Genomic DNA, 18,826 nt, shown 5'->3' with positions numbered 1-18,826 from the left:
AGGGATTAACCAGGCTACCCGGAGACGGGTGGTGGTTGTACATAGCTCTAATTTTTAGATTAAGGCAGCTGACTGCACCGTTTTACATTTTAAATTTAGTTTAGAATTAAGGTTAATGTTGCAGTAATGTTTAGGTGATTGTTTTGAGTTTGTCTTGTGTGTCAGCCAGCCTGAGAGCAGTTCTCAAGGGCAGGGTGGTGTGTTCTGTGTGTTTTACAGGAGTGTAAAGGAGGGAAGGAACCAAGATGAGAAGGATCCTGTGTCTGCTCGCCCTGGCAGGGGTAAGCATTGGGAGAATCCCACATTTATGGGTGCTCAGGAGGGAGAGCACCAATGGTGACTACCTGACTACCGGAGCTGGCACACAGGGGGTGGAGGAGATTGCTGTTTATTTCCACAAGGGACGGTGGCCAGGGTGGCTGGGGTCTAACTCCACCCGATACACCAGCCAGGACGGGTTCACTTACGGGGAGGCTTTCATCCCATGCCCCAGGGTACAGGTCGTTGCGGCACGGGTTAGAGTGACCGAGGGAAAACGGGTATGCCTTACCTGTAAAGGGCAGATTCCTCTGGATAGGTGGTGGTGGCTCAGAAAACTGAGCAGTGACATGGGAGACTTCACAGCCGATTGGGAATGGTTGAGAACGATACCTACCGGACTATCACGGGGACACAGTGGGGAGTGAGCGTGTGTTGGGATAAGTGGTGGGAATCGGAACAAGGGATCTATGTCTGCATGTGGGGGTCAGAGAGGGTCTGTCCCGCAGACATGTCGATCGCCTTTGCCAGAAGATGGCAAGATAACGGGGAAGGGATGGGATGGGACGCAAGTCTGCTTGCATGTGCGGTCCTATACGCCCCAGTCCCAGTTAACGCCACTGAACTGCTAGCATGCCCCAAAAAACCCTTGCCTACAATCCCGACTGGACGTACAGTAACTGATAGGTGTCCTACCACCACCGAGGGACCAGGGAATGGGCTGGTCCTCATACCAACCGACAAGGTACTCTACCAGTGGGTACACTATGCCGTAGCTTCAGTCATCCTAAATCTAACTGAGGTGCACTTACCTGGATGGTGCCCCAAGGAAACAGAACTATTAAACCAAGCATTGCTATGAGACATGTTTAAAATTTTTTACGAGTTAGCCTTTGGTAACATAGACAAAGCAGACTTATATACATTCTACGCCAAAACCGACAAGAGTACCGGGAGACACAGGAGGGGAACCTGGAATGACATTTTCACAGCATATAACGCGGGATCCTCTGTGGTGAATAGTCTAGATGACATGGAACTACAACTACAAATAAATACTCTAAAGAACCAGCTACGTAAAATCCTAAAAGAGGAAAACACAGTGATGGGCTCGGAACTACATGAGGATCAGGCCATGACAGTTCATTTAAAAGAAATCATAGAAGAATTAGAAAGACACGCTAACACAGTAAATGCAGTCATATGGGAGGACAGGAATGCTTCAGATCAGGCTGCACAGAATGAGGTGTGCATGCTGTTTGGGGCATGGTTGCTGCGTGAGTGTCGCAGCAACCTGGAGGATTTAAAACAAGGTTTAGTCCCCTCCTGGATCAGCAACAAGCAGCTCGCAGCCCTCCACCCGTTTAGTAATTCGCTGAGCCCGTGTCAACTCCGTCTAGCTTCAGAAACCATCCTGTCCCAGTGGACTGTGGGCGTTCCAATCACACTATCATGGGGATAGTAGTGAGGATGCCCGTCATGGGTGGGACAGCCCGACCCGCACCGGTATACAGGGTGGAGAATATTGGGGTCATTCAAGGGGGTGCACACGTCCGTTACTCAGCGGGCCCACCTTATGTCATAAAGTGGGAGCACGCTATGACAGGTACTGACCTCTCTGGATGCCGGAGCCTGGGCACACACATAGTGCTGTGTCCCCAGCACTTGAACGCCTACTTGAGACCACAGTGCGGGTTTAAAGCTGCTGGAGCACAACCTATCAACTGTACCATGGAGATAATGACACAAGACCATGTTCCCCACAGGGAGCATACATAGGGGGTGGGACATATTGCGTCACCACCAGTGCACCCCACTACCAATATGATCAACACATATGGTGTCTGGTGAGTGAAAGCAGTTTTTGCTTTAAACCTGAGGCAGAAGTTCGAGTGGCCCAAGAACGGATTGTCCCCATTCCTGAACCCTCCACTATTCACCTCACTGTAACAGAAAACGTTACCAACTTACAAAACTACGTCACACATTTCGGTTATGCAATTCCTCCTCTACCCGAACGTCTTACCTCTTTGTTGAAATCTGTGGAAGTATCGCAAAAACATTTCTGCACACTAGAGCAAAAGACAACCGTAATAGAGAATGAGATTTCAGACATCACAGTTCCACTCTGGTGGGACATTCTCAACAATATAGAAGTCCCTCCTTGGATTAGGATAGTCTCCCATCTTTTAGTGGTTTGCCAGCTTGGAATAATTCTGTATTTATGGTGTTCTCAGTGTAAGGGGAGAAAACAAAAGCGCCAATCCAGACATTACCGGGTGGTGGCCAAATCTCAAGAGACCAATTGATGCTGTTTAATTTTATCTATGTTCTTCCTTCTGTAATGTGGTTGTACGTTGCCTACATGCTGGTGAATGTAATGTAATTGAAATGAAATGTAACTGTGTTGAAATGCAATTGTAGTGATTGAACCCCCTCCAAGCTGGGAGGGTGTAAATGTAAAAAGTTTGTATCTGTAAAGGGAAAAATGTGTATCTATGGTGATGTTGCATAAGTGTAATGCATATTTTGGGTATTAGTTTAGTTAATTTACGGGGAAGGTTATCTCTTGGGAGTCAGGAATTTTGCTTGCCTGGAAGATGATACCATAAATGGTGGACTGTAGAATTTACCAATATTTCACAAAGATTCCTTGTACCTTTCCCCTGCAGAGGAGAAGAATCCCTTTTTGGACTTTAAAATGGAAGGAAAAACTTTGTGACACAAATGAGTTTAAAGGGGCAGACAAGGCCTGCAGGGGATAAAAGGGGATTCATTCATGGAGACCACCTGCCCCCCACCCCGCCGTCCCAGTGTTTGGACTCATAGGAAAGGGAATTTAATTTGGAACTCGATGAACATTTTGGTATCCTAGGAAAAACTCTGAGGAAGATACCTAAGAGCTTTACAAGTTTAAGATCTCGAAAGGAACATGTTGGAACAGACTGCCAAAACAGAGGGTGGGACTTCACTCAGGAATTGGATATTGGAGCTAATTCCATTTGTCTGGGAGAATGAGTCAATCGATAACTAACAAGAACTGTGAGGCATAAAAATTTGCTCCCTTGGACATAAATGCATCAAGAGCTATCAGGCTAATCACCGGAGACCATTATTGGCATGCATGTGCAAATAGACCTATAGAAATCATGGGCCCAGCCAAACGGCCCAAGAGTTTAAACACTGGTTCAACAATGCCAACCGGTGATTTTCCACATTACCACATCATAATCAAATTACTGCTGAACGAGCCGACCAAATTCTGACAAAGAGAGCTCAAAACTAATGAGCAGCTCCCTTGAAACAAAGAGCTGGGCCAGATTTGGCGGGAGATAAGGAAGCCTTTTTGGGGTATATCTATTCCCAGTTTTACAAGGGGAAAAAAGCAGCAGGAGGTGGGGAGTGAAGAAATGGAGTAGTGGAGAAAACTACAAGAAACCATCAAGGATCGACTGAGCACACCAACAGCAAGAAGCCCACGAAACGGAAGGTTGTCAGCAACCAAATTGACAACCCGAGCCACCACAACCAGCAAAAAAGACCAACCGAAACCAACTCAGCAAAACCGAAGAATCGACATTTATTTCCACTCTACAATCTACTTCTGAACAACCAATGGGTGAGAAATTATCTAAAAGGACTAACTAAAAGTATTCCTAAACAAAGAAAGTGGGTACTTACCTCATACATCCAAAACGCGACTTACCGCATCAGTGGACTCACCCCAACTGAAGACTACGCAGCCCAAAGTCCTCTCCTCCATCCGGGGTACAGCTCACTTAGAAGGCAAAGTGCAGCGAACCCCGAAACTGTGATTCACCAGCAACTGTCAAAAGGGATTGGTAAGCATAGCCCCTGAACTCCCAGATCTATAACTTAGTTAATTAGAGGAATTGGGAGGGGAAAGCTGTGATAACTTGTGTAAATGTATCTGCATTCTCCTCTTTACCCCATTTAGAGTTTAAGCTGTATTCTTTTCCCCATAGGCTGTATTTTGACAATTTATTCAATGTGTTGTACCCCTCAGTGTGTATTGGTATCACTATTCTGTGTGTGTTATTAAAGGTGTGCCTTTTACTTCTTTTTAAACACAATAAAGCCATACCTGCTTCCTACCTTGAAACCGATTGTCTGTCACAAGTCTGTCACAGTCCCTTCATAATTCCAGAATCTAGAACCAAGGGTGTGGGAGCGATTTGAAACCGCTCATATGTCAGAAGGGAAAGTTAACTCCCTGAAAACCACCCCTTATAAGGTCTCCCACAGGTGTGCCCGCTAGTGGCAAGTCTTCAAAAAATCTACAATATACTCTGCCAATCCCTCTTTGGGTCCATCCTCTTCTGCCAGCCACTTTCTGGAATCACATACATAATATCACTTCCCCCCCAAAGTCTTGAGCATAAGTTATTTACAGGTTGAGGTGATCTGGCAGTCTGCGTTCCCTGGTCGATTGACTAAGTTGAAATCCTGGCATGGGTGATTTGGTCGGATCATCGCTGCACGGCAGCTCGGCTGGTCTGATTGGACTGTCGGGCAAGGTGGGTTCATCCTTGTGGTTGACAATGCAGTCAATTGCTGGTTGGGGGTGTGTTGGTGGATCATAGATGTTAGGGTCTTCTTCAGACTGTTCTATGTTGTCCGTGAATCACAGTTTGGTCTGATCGAGGTGCGTTCTGCACGTTTGCCCATTCAACAATTTCACAACAAACACTCTATTCCCTTCCTTGGCTAAGACAGTACCAGCAATCCAGTCAGGAGTACCAACACTCTGGAGTTTGAATAAAGGAGCTAAGGTTACACTTACTCATCTCTACAGTACTCAGTTATTGCTTTATTATGAACATAACAGACAGCTCCTTGGAGACCCGGTTATCTAGGGTCCTGCTCAGCTACTGGACGCACCCCCACTCGCTCACCGGGGTTCCCCCTGCAGAGTTGTAATTTAGAATGAACACTGGATCATTGACCTCAATGTCATGCGAGGCCGTCGTGTGATCATGGTACATGTTATGCCTGTGCGGCCGGGTTTCTAAGTGATCACTGAGATCCGGGTGGACTAAGGAGAGCCTGGTTTTGAGTGCTCTCTTCATTAACAACTCTGCAGGGGGAACCCCGGTGAGCAAGTGGGGGTGCGTCCTGTAGCTGAGCAGGACCCTAGATAACCAGGTCTTCAAGGATCTTCATAATAAAGCAACGTAACTGAGTACTGTAGACATGAGTAAGTGTGACCTTAGCTTCTTTATTCAAACTCCAGAGTGTTGGTACAGCATTGGAGGCCTGCTTATATACAGTGCTCGCAAGGGATGCTGGGATTCCTTGGGACTCCAACAGGTATGCCCTCTGGTGGCGGTACGATACAGGTTACCTAGGGTTGCATACATAACATCACTCCCTCCCAAAGTCAATAGTACACTTATTTACAGGGTGAGACAATCTGGGGCTTTTCGCTCCCTTGTCGATCGTCTCGGTACAAATGCAGGTGTGAGTGAGTTGGTTGGTTCTTCGCTGGGCTGCTGGGCAGCTGGCCTTGCTGGGGATGATAATTTCAACTTAGTGGTCAACCGTGATGTCGGTTGCCACTTGTGTGTGTGTTGGAGGGTCGAAGTTGGTGGTGTCCTCTTCAGGTTGCTCATGGTTTTCTGTGAATCACAGTTTGGTTTGGTCCAAATGCTTTCTGCAAGTTAGTCCATTAGCAAGTTTGACCTGAAACACCCTACTCCCTTCTTTGGCTATGACAGTACCAGCAAGCCATTTGGGACCATGTCCATTGTCGACTTCAATATCACGTGACAAGTTTGCGCAATCATGGTACATGCTTTGTTGATGCCCCCTGTCCTTGACGTGATCATGGAGATCAGGATGGACAAGAGACTGCCTTGTTTTGAGTGCCCTTTTCATGAGCTGCTTGGCTGGAGGAATCCCGGTGAGCGAGTGGGGTCTGGCACGGTAGCTGAGCAGGGCTGGGGACAGGCGGGTCTGCGGGGAGCCTTTCGACACACGTTTCAAGCTTTGCTTGATGGTTTGGACTGCGATTCTGCCTGGCCATTGGATGCGGGCTTGAACGGGGCAGATATGACGTGCTTGATCCCATTGCGGGTCATGAATTCCTTGAATTCAGCACTGATGAAGCACGGCCCATTGTCGCTGACAAGGACATCAGGCAGGCTGTGCGTGGCAAACATGGCTCGTAGGCTTTCAATGGTGGCAGTGGACATGCTTACAGATATTATTACACACTCAATCCATTTTGAATAAGCATCCACAACAAACCAAAAACATTTTACCGAGAAATGGGCCCACAAAGTCACCGTGAATCCTAGACCACAGTTTGGAGGGTTATGACCAAAAACTTGGAGGTGCCTCCCTGGGTGCATTGCTCAGTTGAGAGCAAGTGTTGTATTGGCACACACATGACTCTAAATCCGAGTCGATGCCGAGCCACCACACATGGGATCTGGCTATGGCTTTCATCATTACTATGCCTGGGTGGGTACTGTGTAGGCCGCATATGAATATTTCCCTGCCTTTCTTAGGCAAAACCACACGATTGCCCCACAAAAGACAATCCACCTGTATGGACATTTCGTCTTTGCGCCGCTGGAACGGCTTGATCTCTTCATGCATCTCTGCTTGGACACTGGACCAGCTCCCATGGAGGACACAGTTTTTTACAAGGGACAGTAAAGGATCCTGGCTGGTCCAGGTCCTGATCTGGTGGGCCATAACAGATGACTTTTCGTTTTCAAATGCATCTATTACCCCAAACCCAGTCGTCGCCCTTGCATAAAAAGAAATGCAAGGGTTCCAGCAAAGTGCTCAACCACGGTAGAAAGTTACCAAAGTAGTTGAGGAGTCCCAGGAACGAACGCAGCTCTGTCACATTCTGTGGTCTGGGTGCATTCTTGATGGCCTCTGTCTTGGGTCTGATGCCGTCCGCCGCAATCTTTCTCCCCAGAAATTCGACCTCTGGTGCCAGGAAAATATACTTGGAGCATTTCAGCCTGAGTCCCACTCTGTCCATTCGTTTTAGAACCTCTTCCAGGTTGTGCAAATATTCGGTGGTGTTGCAACCAGTGATCAAGATGTCATCTTGGAACACCACTGTGCATGTAACCAATTTCAGCAGACTCTCCATGTTCCTCTGGAAGGTGGCCGCCACTGAGCGAATCCCAAAGGGGCATCTGTGGTACATGAACAGTCTTTTGGGCGTGTTGATACACGTCAACTTTTTTGATGGTTCAGCCAGCTCCTGTGTCATGTAAGCGGAGGTTAGGTGGAGCTTGGTGAACGACATTCCCCCTGCTAGCGTTGAGAATAAGTCCTCTGCTTTGGGTAGCGGGTACTGGTCCTGTAATGAGACTCGGTTGATCGTCACCTTGTAGTCCCCACAGATTCTGACCATCCCATCGCTCTTTAGTGCCGGCACGATAGGGCTGGCCTACTCGTTGAACTCGACTGGCGATCTGATTCCCTCTCATTGAAGCGCATTGAATCCCAGCTCGATTTCAACTTTCTCTCGCATCATATATGGGACGGCTCGGGCCTTGTAATGAACAGGCCGTGCCCCAGGAACAAGATGGATCTGCACTTTGGCGCCTGTGAAGTTGCCGATGCCTGGCTCAAATAACGCCGGGAATTTGTTTAGCACCTGGGAGCACAGGGCATCATCCACCGAGGGCAGTGCTTTAATGTCGTCCCAGTTGCACCGGATCTTGTTTAACCAGCTCCTGCCGAACAGCATTGGGCCATCGCCTGGTACAATCCATAGTGGTAAATCATGCACCATTCCGTCATATGATACTTTCATTACCACACTGCCGATAACAGGTATGAGTTCTTTGGTATAAATGTGCAGCGTAGTGTGAATCAGGCTCAGTTTTGGACTCTGTGCCTTGTTACTCCACAGTTTCTCAAAAGCGTTCTGGCTCATAATCGATTGACTAGCCCCCGTGTCCAATTCCATGGAGACTGGAATGCCATTAAGTTTGACTTTTAACATTATCGGAGGGCTTTTGGTGGTGAAGATGTGTACTTCATACTCTTCGTCCTCATCCTCCGGTTGAGTTGCCTCTCCTGCTCGTTCAACGTGATCTGCGCTGAATCGGTCGCTCTCTGCTGACTCTGTCACGTGGTGAGTCCGAGGTCGGTTGCACATTCGCTGGAGGTGCCCCATTGTTCCACAGCCCTGACATAGAAACATAGAAAATAGGTTCTGGAGTAGGCCATTCGGTCCTTCGAGCCTGCACCACCATTCAATAAGATCATGGCTGATCATTCACCTCAGTAACCCTTTCCTGCTTTCTCTCCATACTCCTTGATCCCTTTAGCCATAAGGGCCATATCTAACTCCCTCTTGAATATATCCAACGAACTGGCATCAACAACTCTCTGTGGCAGAGAATTCCACAGGATAACAATTCTCTGAGTGAAAAAGTTTCTCCCCATCTTGGTCCTAAATGGCTTACCCCTTATCCTTGGACTGTGTCCCCTGGTTCTGGACTTCCCAAACATCGGGAACATTCTCCCTGCATCTAACCTGTCTAAACCTGTCAGAATTTTAAATGTTTCTATGAGATCCCTTCTCATCCTTCTAAACTCCAGTGAATACAGGCCCAGTCGATCCAGTCTCTCCTCATATGTCAGTCCTGTCATCCCGGGAATCAGTCTGGTGAACCTTAGCTGCACTCCCTCAATAGCAAGAACATCCTTCCTCAGATTAGGAGACCAAAACTGAACACAATATTCCAGGTGTGGCCTCAACTACAGCAAGACATCCCTGCTCCTATACTCAAATCCTCCCGCTATGAAGGCTACCATGCCATTTGCCTTCTTCACCGCCTGCTGTACCTGTATGCCAACTTTCAATGACTGATGTACCATGACACCCAGGACTCGTCGCACCTCCCCTTTTCCTAATCTGCTGCCATTCAGATAATATTCTGCCTTCGTGTTTTTGCCACAAAAGTGGATAACCTCACATTTATCCACATTTTACTGCAGCTGCCATGCATTTGCCCACTCACCTAACCTGTCCAAGTCACCATGGAGCCTCTTAGCATCCTCCTCACAGCTCACACCGCCACCCAGCTTAGTGTCATCTGCAAACTTGGAGATATTACACTCAATTCCTTCATCTAAATCATTAATGTATATTGTAAATAGCTGGGGTCCCAGCAGTGAGCCCTGCGGCATCCCGCTAGTCACTGCCTGCCATTCTGAAAAGGACCCGTTTATCCCGACTCTCTGCTTCCTGTCTGCCAACCAGTTCTCTATCCATGTCAATACATTACCCCCAATACCATGTGCTTTAATTTTGCACACCAATCTCTTGTGTGGGACCTTGTCAAAAGCCTTTTGAAAGTCCAAATATACCACATCCACTGGTTCTCTCTTGTCCACTCGATTAGTTACATCCTCAAAAAATTCTAGAAGATTTGTCAAGCATGATTTCCCCTTCATAAATCCATGCTGACTTGGACCAATTTCCAAATGCGCTGCTATTTCATCTTTAATAATTGATTCCAACATTTTCCCCACTACTGATGTCAGGCTAACTGGTCTATAATTCCCCGTTTTCTCTCTCCCTTCTTTCTTAAAAAGTGATGTTGCATTAGCTATCCTCCAACTGATCCAGAGTCGATAGACTGTTGGAAAATGATCACCAATGATCCACTATTTCTCGGGCCACTTTCTTAAGTACTCTGAGATGCAGTCTATCAGGCCCTGGGGGTTTATCGGCCTTCAATCCCATAAATTTCCCTAACACAATTTCCTGACTAATAAGGATTTCCTTCAGTTCCTCCTTCTCACTGGACACTCGGTCCCCTAGTATTTCCGGAAGGTTATTTGTGTCTTCCTTCGTGAAGACCGAACCAAAGTATTTGTTCAATTGGTCTACCATTTCTTTGGTTCCCCTTTTATAAATTCACCTGATTCTGACTGCAAGGGACCTACATTTGTCTTTACTAATCTTTTCCTCTTCGCATATCTATAGAAGCTTTTGCAGTCAGTTTTTATGTTCCCACCAAACTTCCTCTCATATTCTATTTTCCCCTTCTTAATTAAACCCTTTGTCCTCCTCTGCTGAATTCTAAATTTCTCCCAGTCCTCAGGTTTGCTGCTTTTTCTGGCCAATTTATATGCCTCTTCCTTGGATTTAACACTATCCTTAATTTCCCTTGTTAGCCACGGTTGAGCCATATTCCCCATTTTATTTTTACTCCAGACCGGGATGTACAATTGTTGAAATTCATCCATGTGATCTTTAAATGTTTGCCATTGCCTATCCACCGTCGACACTTTAAGTATTATTCGCCAGTCTATTCTAGCCAATTCACGTCTCATACCATCAATGTTACCTTTCCTTAAGTTCAGGACTCTAGTCTCTGAATTAACTGTGTCACTCTCCATCTTAATAAAGAATTCTACCATATTATGGTCACTCTTCCCCAAGGGGCCTCGCACAACAAGATTGCTAATTAGTCCTTTCTCATTACACATCACCCAGTCTAGGGTGGCCAGCTCTCTAGTTCGTTCCTCGACATATTGGTCTAGAAAACCATCCCTAATACACTCCAAGAAATCCTCTTCCACTGTATAGCTACCAGTTTGGTTAGCCCAATCTATATGTAGATTAAAATCACCCATGATAACTGCTGTACCTTTATTGCATTCATCTCTAATTTCTTGTTTGATGCTGTCCCCAACCTCACGACTACTGTTTGGTGGTCTGTACACAACTCCCACTAGCGTTTTCTGCCCTTTGGTATTCCGCAGCTCTACCCATACAGATTCCACATCATCCAAGCTAATATCCTTCCTTACTATTGCGTTAATTTCCTCTTTAACCAGCGATGCTACCCCACCTCCTTTTCCTTTCTGTCTATCCTTCCTGAATGTTGAATACCCTGGAGCCATGTCTCCGTGATGCCAATGATATCATATTCGTTAATAGCTGCCTGCACAGTTAATTCATCCACCTTATTACGAATACTCCTCGCATTGAGGCACAGAGCCTTCGGGCTTGTCTTTTTAACACACTTTGTCCCTTTAGAATTTTGCTGTGATGTGGCCCTTTTTGATTTTTGCCTTGGGTTTCTCTGCCCTCCACTTTTACTTTTCTTCTTTCTATCTTTTGCTTCTGCCCCCATTTTACTTCCCTCTGTCTCCCTGCATAGGTTCCCATCCCCCTGCCATATAATTTTAACCCCTCCCCAACAGTACTAGCAAACACTCCTCCTAGGATATTGGTTCCAGTCCTGCCCAGGTGCAGACCGTCTGGTTTGTACTGTTCCCACTGCCCCCAGAACCAGTTCCAATGTCCCATAGTGCTTTAATCGACATTGATGGGCTCTGTGACTGCCCCCACAGCGCCAGCATGGTGGTAATGGATTCACATTTGCACTCCCCAGCGGCCTCTGAGTCACCTTAGGCCTGGTCTCTGCGGTTGAGTGGGCCCTACCATGTACAGTTCTGCCTGCTGAAGGCATTATTTTATGCACAGTACTTGCTGGTGAGCTTTGATTCTGTGAAGATATCTGTTTCGTGTGGTCGCTCATGGATGTGAAGGCCTGGGCTATCATGGTGGCCTTGCTCAGATCTAAGGACTCGGCAGACAGTGGTTTGCGGAGGATGGCCTCGTGGCCAATTCCGAGCACAAAAAAAATCCTGCAACATTTCACCCAAAGATCCTGCAAATTCATACGGTCCTGCAAGGTGTCTTAGGTCGGCGACAAAGCTCGCCACATTCTGGCCCTCGGAGCGATGCTGCGTGTAAAAGCGATACCTGGTCATTAAGATGTTCTCCTTCAGCTGGAGGTGTTCCTGAACCAGCACACACAGCTCTGTGTAAGTCTTGTCCGTTGGTTTGTCTGGGACCAGTAGATCTTTAAGGAGGCCATATACCGATGACCCACATGCGGTGAGGAGAATCGCCCTGCGCTTGGTTTCCGTCTCAGCCGTGTCCAGCTCGTTTTCCACGAAGTACTGGTCGAGACACTCAACGAAGGCTTCCCAATCATCACCCTCAACAAATCTCTCAAGAATACCAATGGCAGCCATTTCCGTGCAAAAGTTCGTGATCTGTAACTTGTCGCCAGTTGTTAAGTTCAGAAAAACTCCACGAGACTGTGTTGTAAGCTCAAACCATTGTGACCTTGGTCTCTTTAATATAACTCCAAAGTGAGGCAGCAGTGTGGTGGACTGCCTTTTATACCTGTTTGCTCCAGGGTACACAGGTGACCCATAGGTCTCCCACAGGTGTGCCCCATAGTTTCAAGTCTTACACAAAGGTGAGGTTCACATACATAACAGGTATGATCAGCACACCAACGTCAGTGTTCTCTCTCAGGCCAACATCCCCAGCATCAAAGCATTGACCACACTCGATCAGCTCCAATGCATGGGCCACATCGTCCGCATGCCCGATACTAGACTCCCAAAACAAGCGCTCTACTCAGAGCTCCGACATGGCAAACGATTCCCAGGTGGGCAGAGGAAACGCTTCAAGGACACCCTCAAAGCCTCCCTGAAAAAGTGCAACAACCCCACCGACACCTGGGAATCCCTGGCCCAAGACCAATCAAAGTGTAGGAGAAGCATCTGGGAAGGCGCCGAAAACCTCAAGTCTCTTCGCCGGAAGCAAGCGGAAGCCAAGTGTCGACAGCGGAAGGAGCGCATGACAACCCAAGCACCCCACCCACCCGCCTCTTCAACCACCGTCTGCCCCACCTGTCTACCTGTCCACCTGTGGCAGAGACTGTAGGTGAATCTTTAGTCACTTGAGAACTCATATTAGTGTGGAAGCAAGTCATCCTCTTCAAGAGAGAAGACACATAGCTGCACTTGAATTTCATATGGAGTTGGGCGGGAAAATACACCAATTTTTTGGTTTAGTTGGCAAATGTTACAATACATAATAAAGGTCAGTCCCCTTTTCTGCACCTACTCTCACTGAAGCAGATGTTTTGTTTCCAAAAACCAAGCGGGTATTTTTTGGCTATGGCCTTATATTGCATTTCAAAAATCAATATAGTGGTATTTTTTAATATAATTTTAACAAAATTCTGATATATGAAATAAGTCCAAGCATCAGTTTTGGTAACTGTGCAGTTCTACATATTTTACCAACAATTTTATCTTCTCTATTTTTTTTTTATTTAATGCATTCAGTAACTGTCTCGCAATGAAATCTGTAACGTGAATGTTCTCTAAGATACTTACATCTAAATTTAATATTAAGGAACAATTTACCATATAATTTAAAGTTTTAAAAATTATTTAAAAGTTTTTTCAAAAGTATTAAGGAGTTTTTAAGAGCTTTTAAATGTCTTTAAAAGATCATTTCAATGCTACAGACTGAAAAACATTTCTGTGTGCGTGACTTAGTTTTGACAGATTCGGTGGGCATATCTTCTCTTCCCATATGCTGCACTCCTAGGCTCAGTGATGCAATATGCTGTAACATCCCCAGCATCGAAGCACTGACCACACTCGACCAGCTCCGTTGGGCAGGCCACATCATCTGCATGCCCGACACGAGACTCCCAAAGCAAGCGCTCTACTCGGAACTCCTACACGGCAAGCGAGCCCCAGGTGGGCAGAGAAAACGTTTTCAGGACACCCTCAAAGCCTCCTTGATAAAGTGCAACATCCCCACCGACACCTGGGAATCCTTGGCCCAAGGCCACCCTGAATGGTGGAAGAGCATTCAGGAGGGCGCTGAGCACCTCGAGTCTCGTCGCCGAGAGCATGAAGAAACCAAGCGCAGACATCGGAAGGAGTGTGCGGCAAACCAGACTCCCCACCCACCGTTTCCTCCAATGGCTGTCTGTCCCACCTGTGACAGAGACTGTAATTCTCATATTGGACTGTACAGTCAGCTGAGAACTCACTTTTAGAGTGGAAGCAAGTCTTCCTCGATTTCGAGGGACTGCCTATGATGATGAAACATCTAGATTGTATGGAAAATGTACCAGTTGAATTTAGATATCTAGGCTCTGAAATGTTGTGGGGTTCCCCACTCTCCTACTGTAACAAGTGGAAACCTTGGAGCAATGGCATCAATAGCTGGTTTTAGCTATTTATGCTATTTCGCTGGTGGTTCTGTCGCTCTGCTATTGCAGAACTGCCACAAAATTTTAAAGATGCTCGGACTTAGTAGTACTGAGTGGGGTCTCACTGGACTGGGAGTGGTCATGGGTGTAACTTTAGGGATGATACTGCAATTTAAAGGCACTTGGAGATGGTCAAATCCTATCAGCAGTGGGGGGATGGCAGTGGTGGGGGGTGGGGGGTGGGTGGGTGGTGTGGTCTAGAGTTTGCAGCCCTGTAGTTGGGCTGCTAGGATTTGGCAACACGTGATGAGTGGCCTTTGATCTGGCATCATTGTGGAGGGGAAACCTGGGGTTTGGCAGAACTCAAGGGTGGAAGTGGTTTGGCTCACTGATGAATGCCTGCCTGGTAGTGAGGAGAAGGAGAGTTAATGGACCTGACAACACTGTGGGAAAGAGGTAGAGGCAGTCAAGGCTCACTACTCTGGTTTGTAACTTTTGAATAAATCTCCGCAAACATTAAATTTGCTGTTTTGTGTTTGGTTTGTGGAAATATATTCCAGTCTCTCTCTCTCTCTCTCTCTCTCTCTCTCTCTCTCTGTCTCTCTCTCTCTCTACCCATGTGTTTTTTCTGGCTCTCTGTCCTTCTCTCTGAAGCTCACACTCAAGAAAACATGATTGATAATCAAGTGATAAATAAAGGCTTGAGGGACAATTCTAACTCTTCCCGCTGGGTGGATACCAGGCAAAAATGGCTCGGCCACCTGTTTCACATGCCGCACGATTTTCAAGTTGGGTGTGATATCAAACGGGTGGTCGACCAACTGCCGACCATTTCCCACTCAGCAGGAACAGTTATAATCAACCCCTTTCTTTGGTTTCAAAATTGAATTCATTTTTTTTCAAGCATTCAAATTATGATGTGGAAAGGCACTCTGACTGGGAATTGAGCTGCTATCACTCTACCACCATAACTTTGCCAGAAGTAGAAAAGAAATCCAATTTATGTGCATAAATGGGATTTCAGCAAAATTAAAATGGTGGAGCGGGAAAAGCTTTGGGGTGGAGGGAAATTTATCTCCATCTTCACATGTGACAATTAGGATGATGAAAGAGGAAGATGAGAACATTCCACCCATTAGTTGCAACTACTTCATCTGCCCCATAAGCCCCTTCCCCAGCCCCCTCCAATTTACCAACTGTGGGATTTGCTTCCTCTCTCCCAGCTTTGGGGAATTCACAGAGCATGAAGAAAGCTGAGGAGAGCGGGGTGGGTGAGGAAGGTCCTCCCCTTTTCAGCAGAGGTTGAGGAGAAGGCTGCCAGTGGTTTCAGCATCGTGTGACCCAGAAACCATAGGAACTCACCTGAAGAAGGAATTTTTAAGAACACCATACCGATGTACAGGCTGTGATGCATTGAAAATGGTAAGAAAGAAAGAATGTAATTGGCCCTGAAAATGGTAAAAAAAGATGCGCACCCACCTTAGCCTGCTGCGCCCACCAGCAATCCCGGTCCTGAGGCCTCCTCTCCCCGCACATCGGAGCATGTACACATTGAAGCTGGAGTCACATGGCACTGGGCAGCCAATTGAGGTTCAGTATTTTCTCATCCATAATAATGGGAACTCCATAAGTAGGAGTTATTATTATGATTGAGAAACAACCCCCAAACACCCAAACACAAATAAAAAATAGAAAAAATACATCACATATTTAAGATTAATTTAAATTAAAGTTAATAAATGTCTTAGAAAAAATATATAATTTTCCGATTTTTTAGAAGCTTTTAAATTATAGTTTAAAATAAATTTGCCTTAGTGGGCAGGGTTTTTAAAATTAAAATATGTTTTTTAAATTTTATTTTACTATGTTTTTGTATGTTTTAAAATTCTTACACTGATAAAAGTAGGCTATGCGCCTGCTTTTATCAGGCGCAAGAGTTTTCAGGACATCCGCTGGGCAAGATATGGGTAAATACTGCAATCTTGCCCATGCGAATGTCATGGCTGTGGGGATATGGACAATCTATCAAGTCAGAGCTCGACAGATCAGAAAAGCCAGTTTTCGCTGCATGCGCATTGCGTGCCGAAAACCGGCTTTTGCAATGCCTTCCCAGGTCCGTACACACTCCGTACGGACCCGGGTAGGCCAGAATTTATGCCCCATTAACTTATAAACTGATATTTGACTTGGAATTTACTAGATAATTTTTTGCAAATTAATGAAACCTGTTAGTAAATGGCATATCATTTGACAGTATAACAACAGATATCTCTTCTGGGGTTTTCATCAGTTGGGTCTGAATTCATAAAAGGTAATTGGTCATTTTAGTACTCACAGCAAAAGATACTCAGCCAGTGATAACAATAATGTCGTAGATTGCCTTATTATGTATCGTTGCACTTGTGCTGACAACTTTGCAATCCAAAGACAAAGCAAGCTGTAACTCTCTCCAGCTTGCTGGTCAAAAAGTTCATTTATATGGAACTTCTGAAGAAGTACTCATTCCTTCACACTGGAGAGAGTGCTCAGGGTCTCAGATGGCGTTAAGTGCAAGTAAGTGCTTGTCTAGTTTCTCCCTACTTATGAAAATGTAGTGTATGCAGCACTCAAATCACTGACTCCACGCAGTCTGGTGTTGTAGTAACTGCTGTGACCTTAGTCCTTTATTGTGTAACTCCAGAGTGCCTTTTATACTCTGTACCTTCATGTCTCCCACCACAGCGCCCTCTGTGGTGCACCATTGTACTTATACATTTAATGTACCTGGACAATACATAACATCTCACTCCCTCCCGCCCCCCATTCCAGAAGCCATTGCCGGTGACCTCGGCCTTGCTCGTCCTGGTTGATTTGTGAGTGTAAATCCATGAAGTCCATGACCATCCACTTCCCTCTTCTCCCCCATGTAAAGCTTATGCTTGCGATCCGGTGCAAGCTTATGGTATTTGCAGTCCTTACATGGGTGATGAAGTACACAAGCATAACCACCAACAGAAAACAGGTATACATAGACAGTACATTTGTATGGTGCATATATATGTGGTACAGATGTTGCAGGTATACTGAACAGTTATTTAATCCCAGCTCCCCTGGGTGAGGTGTGGTGGCGGTATACTGCCCCTTTTTGCCCGAGGTAACGGGCCGCGCTGAGTCAGGGTATCACAACTAGTGCATTGCCTCTGTTCTCAGAAAGTGATCGCCTTAGCAGCTCATCTGCAGCCGCTGAACCATTGCATGAATCACATAGATCGAGAATCGTATTAGTCCATTAATCATGTTAGTCACAGATCCATTTACCCTTTTACTATATCTTGTGGTATTAATATCTATTCTTAATACATATCCCTTATTTTAAACACAGTACCCATTCAGCATCAAAATATTAACTCTTATCATAACTCACGTCATCATACAAATCACATTGCTCATTTAGACTCGCTCTTGCCTTACAAAAGTCTCTTTGTGGGGCTCACCATGGTGTAAAGCCCTTTTAAGACTCCCGGGTGCATTTCCCTTTTAAGACGCCATCGTGTGGTTCCCACGAAGCTTCCCTTGGGCGCCGCCATTTTAGTTGCTCTGCTTGCCTTTGTCTGCAGAGCTCTGCTGCCACGAGGCTCGCCACCATCTTGAGCTCGCTGGCATGACATTTTACTCTCTGGAATAGAAGGATTAAAGAGGAAAGAAGAAAGGAAAACAGCCAAGACAATTTGATCGTGGCTCTTGGGATTTGATCAGTCATGGTCCCTGTGAGAGCGGCCTCTGTAATTGCTGCCGTATCCGCCGCTGTGGCTCTTGTACCCGCCTGAGTAGCTGTCGTGTTCTCCCGAGTCATACCTGCCACCGCCGTAGCCTCCGCCGCCGCTGTAGCCTCCACTCCTGCCATTGTACCAGTAACTGCCACCTCTCCTGTGGCCGCCGTAGCCACCACCACCGCCGCCGCTGTCCCGGCCTCCACCGTAGCCGCGGCCGCCACCCGACTTTTTCTCCACGTGGGCCCCCTCCGGATTTGTCGACCATTGATGGATTTCCCGTTCATCGCCTGCAGCGCGTCATCAGCTCGCACCTCAGCAATCGGTCCGTACTTAAAAAACTGCTCTTACAGGGTCTGCTCGTCTGTGTGGGGATTTCTCCTCCAGCTCGATCGACGCTGCTCTTTGGGAACCCGGGGGACAGCGGTCTGTGGAGGAATGAAGTCTTTCCAGGTCCCACGGACCTTCCCCATCCATCTCCTGTCAAGAAGCGTCGGCCCATCACCTGCGATGACCCACAAAGGTAAGGCATGTGTCTCGCCCCCGTGAGATACCTGCACATCCGCTCTGCCAAGAACAGGTATCAGTTCTTTGGTGTAGGTACGCAGCTTTGCCGTGACCGGGACCAGCTTGGGTCGTGCAGCTGGGTTGACCCACAGTTTATCAAAAGTTTCCTGACTCATCAATGACGGACCCGATCCCGTGTACACTTCCATACCCACTGGTCTCCGTTAATCTTGACTTCCATAATCACTGAGGCCGAAT

This window comes from Pristiophorus japonicus, chromosome 6, assembly GCF_044704955.1.
Source record: "Pristiophorus japonicus isolate sPriJap1 chromosome 6, sPriJap1.hap1, whole genome shotgun sequence".
In the NCBI taxonomy this organism is placed as follows: domain Eukaryota; kingdom Metazoa; phylum Chordata; class Chondrichthyes; family Pristiophoridae; genus Pristiophorus; species Pristiophorus japonicus.
Note: the sequence above shows the minus strand (reverse complement) of the source record.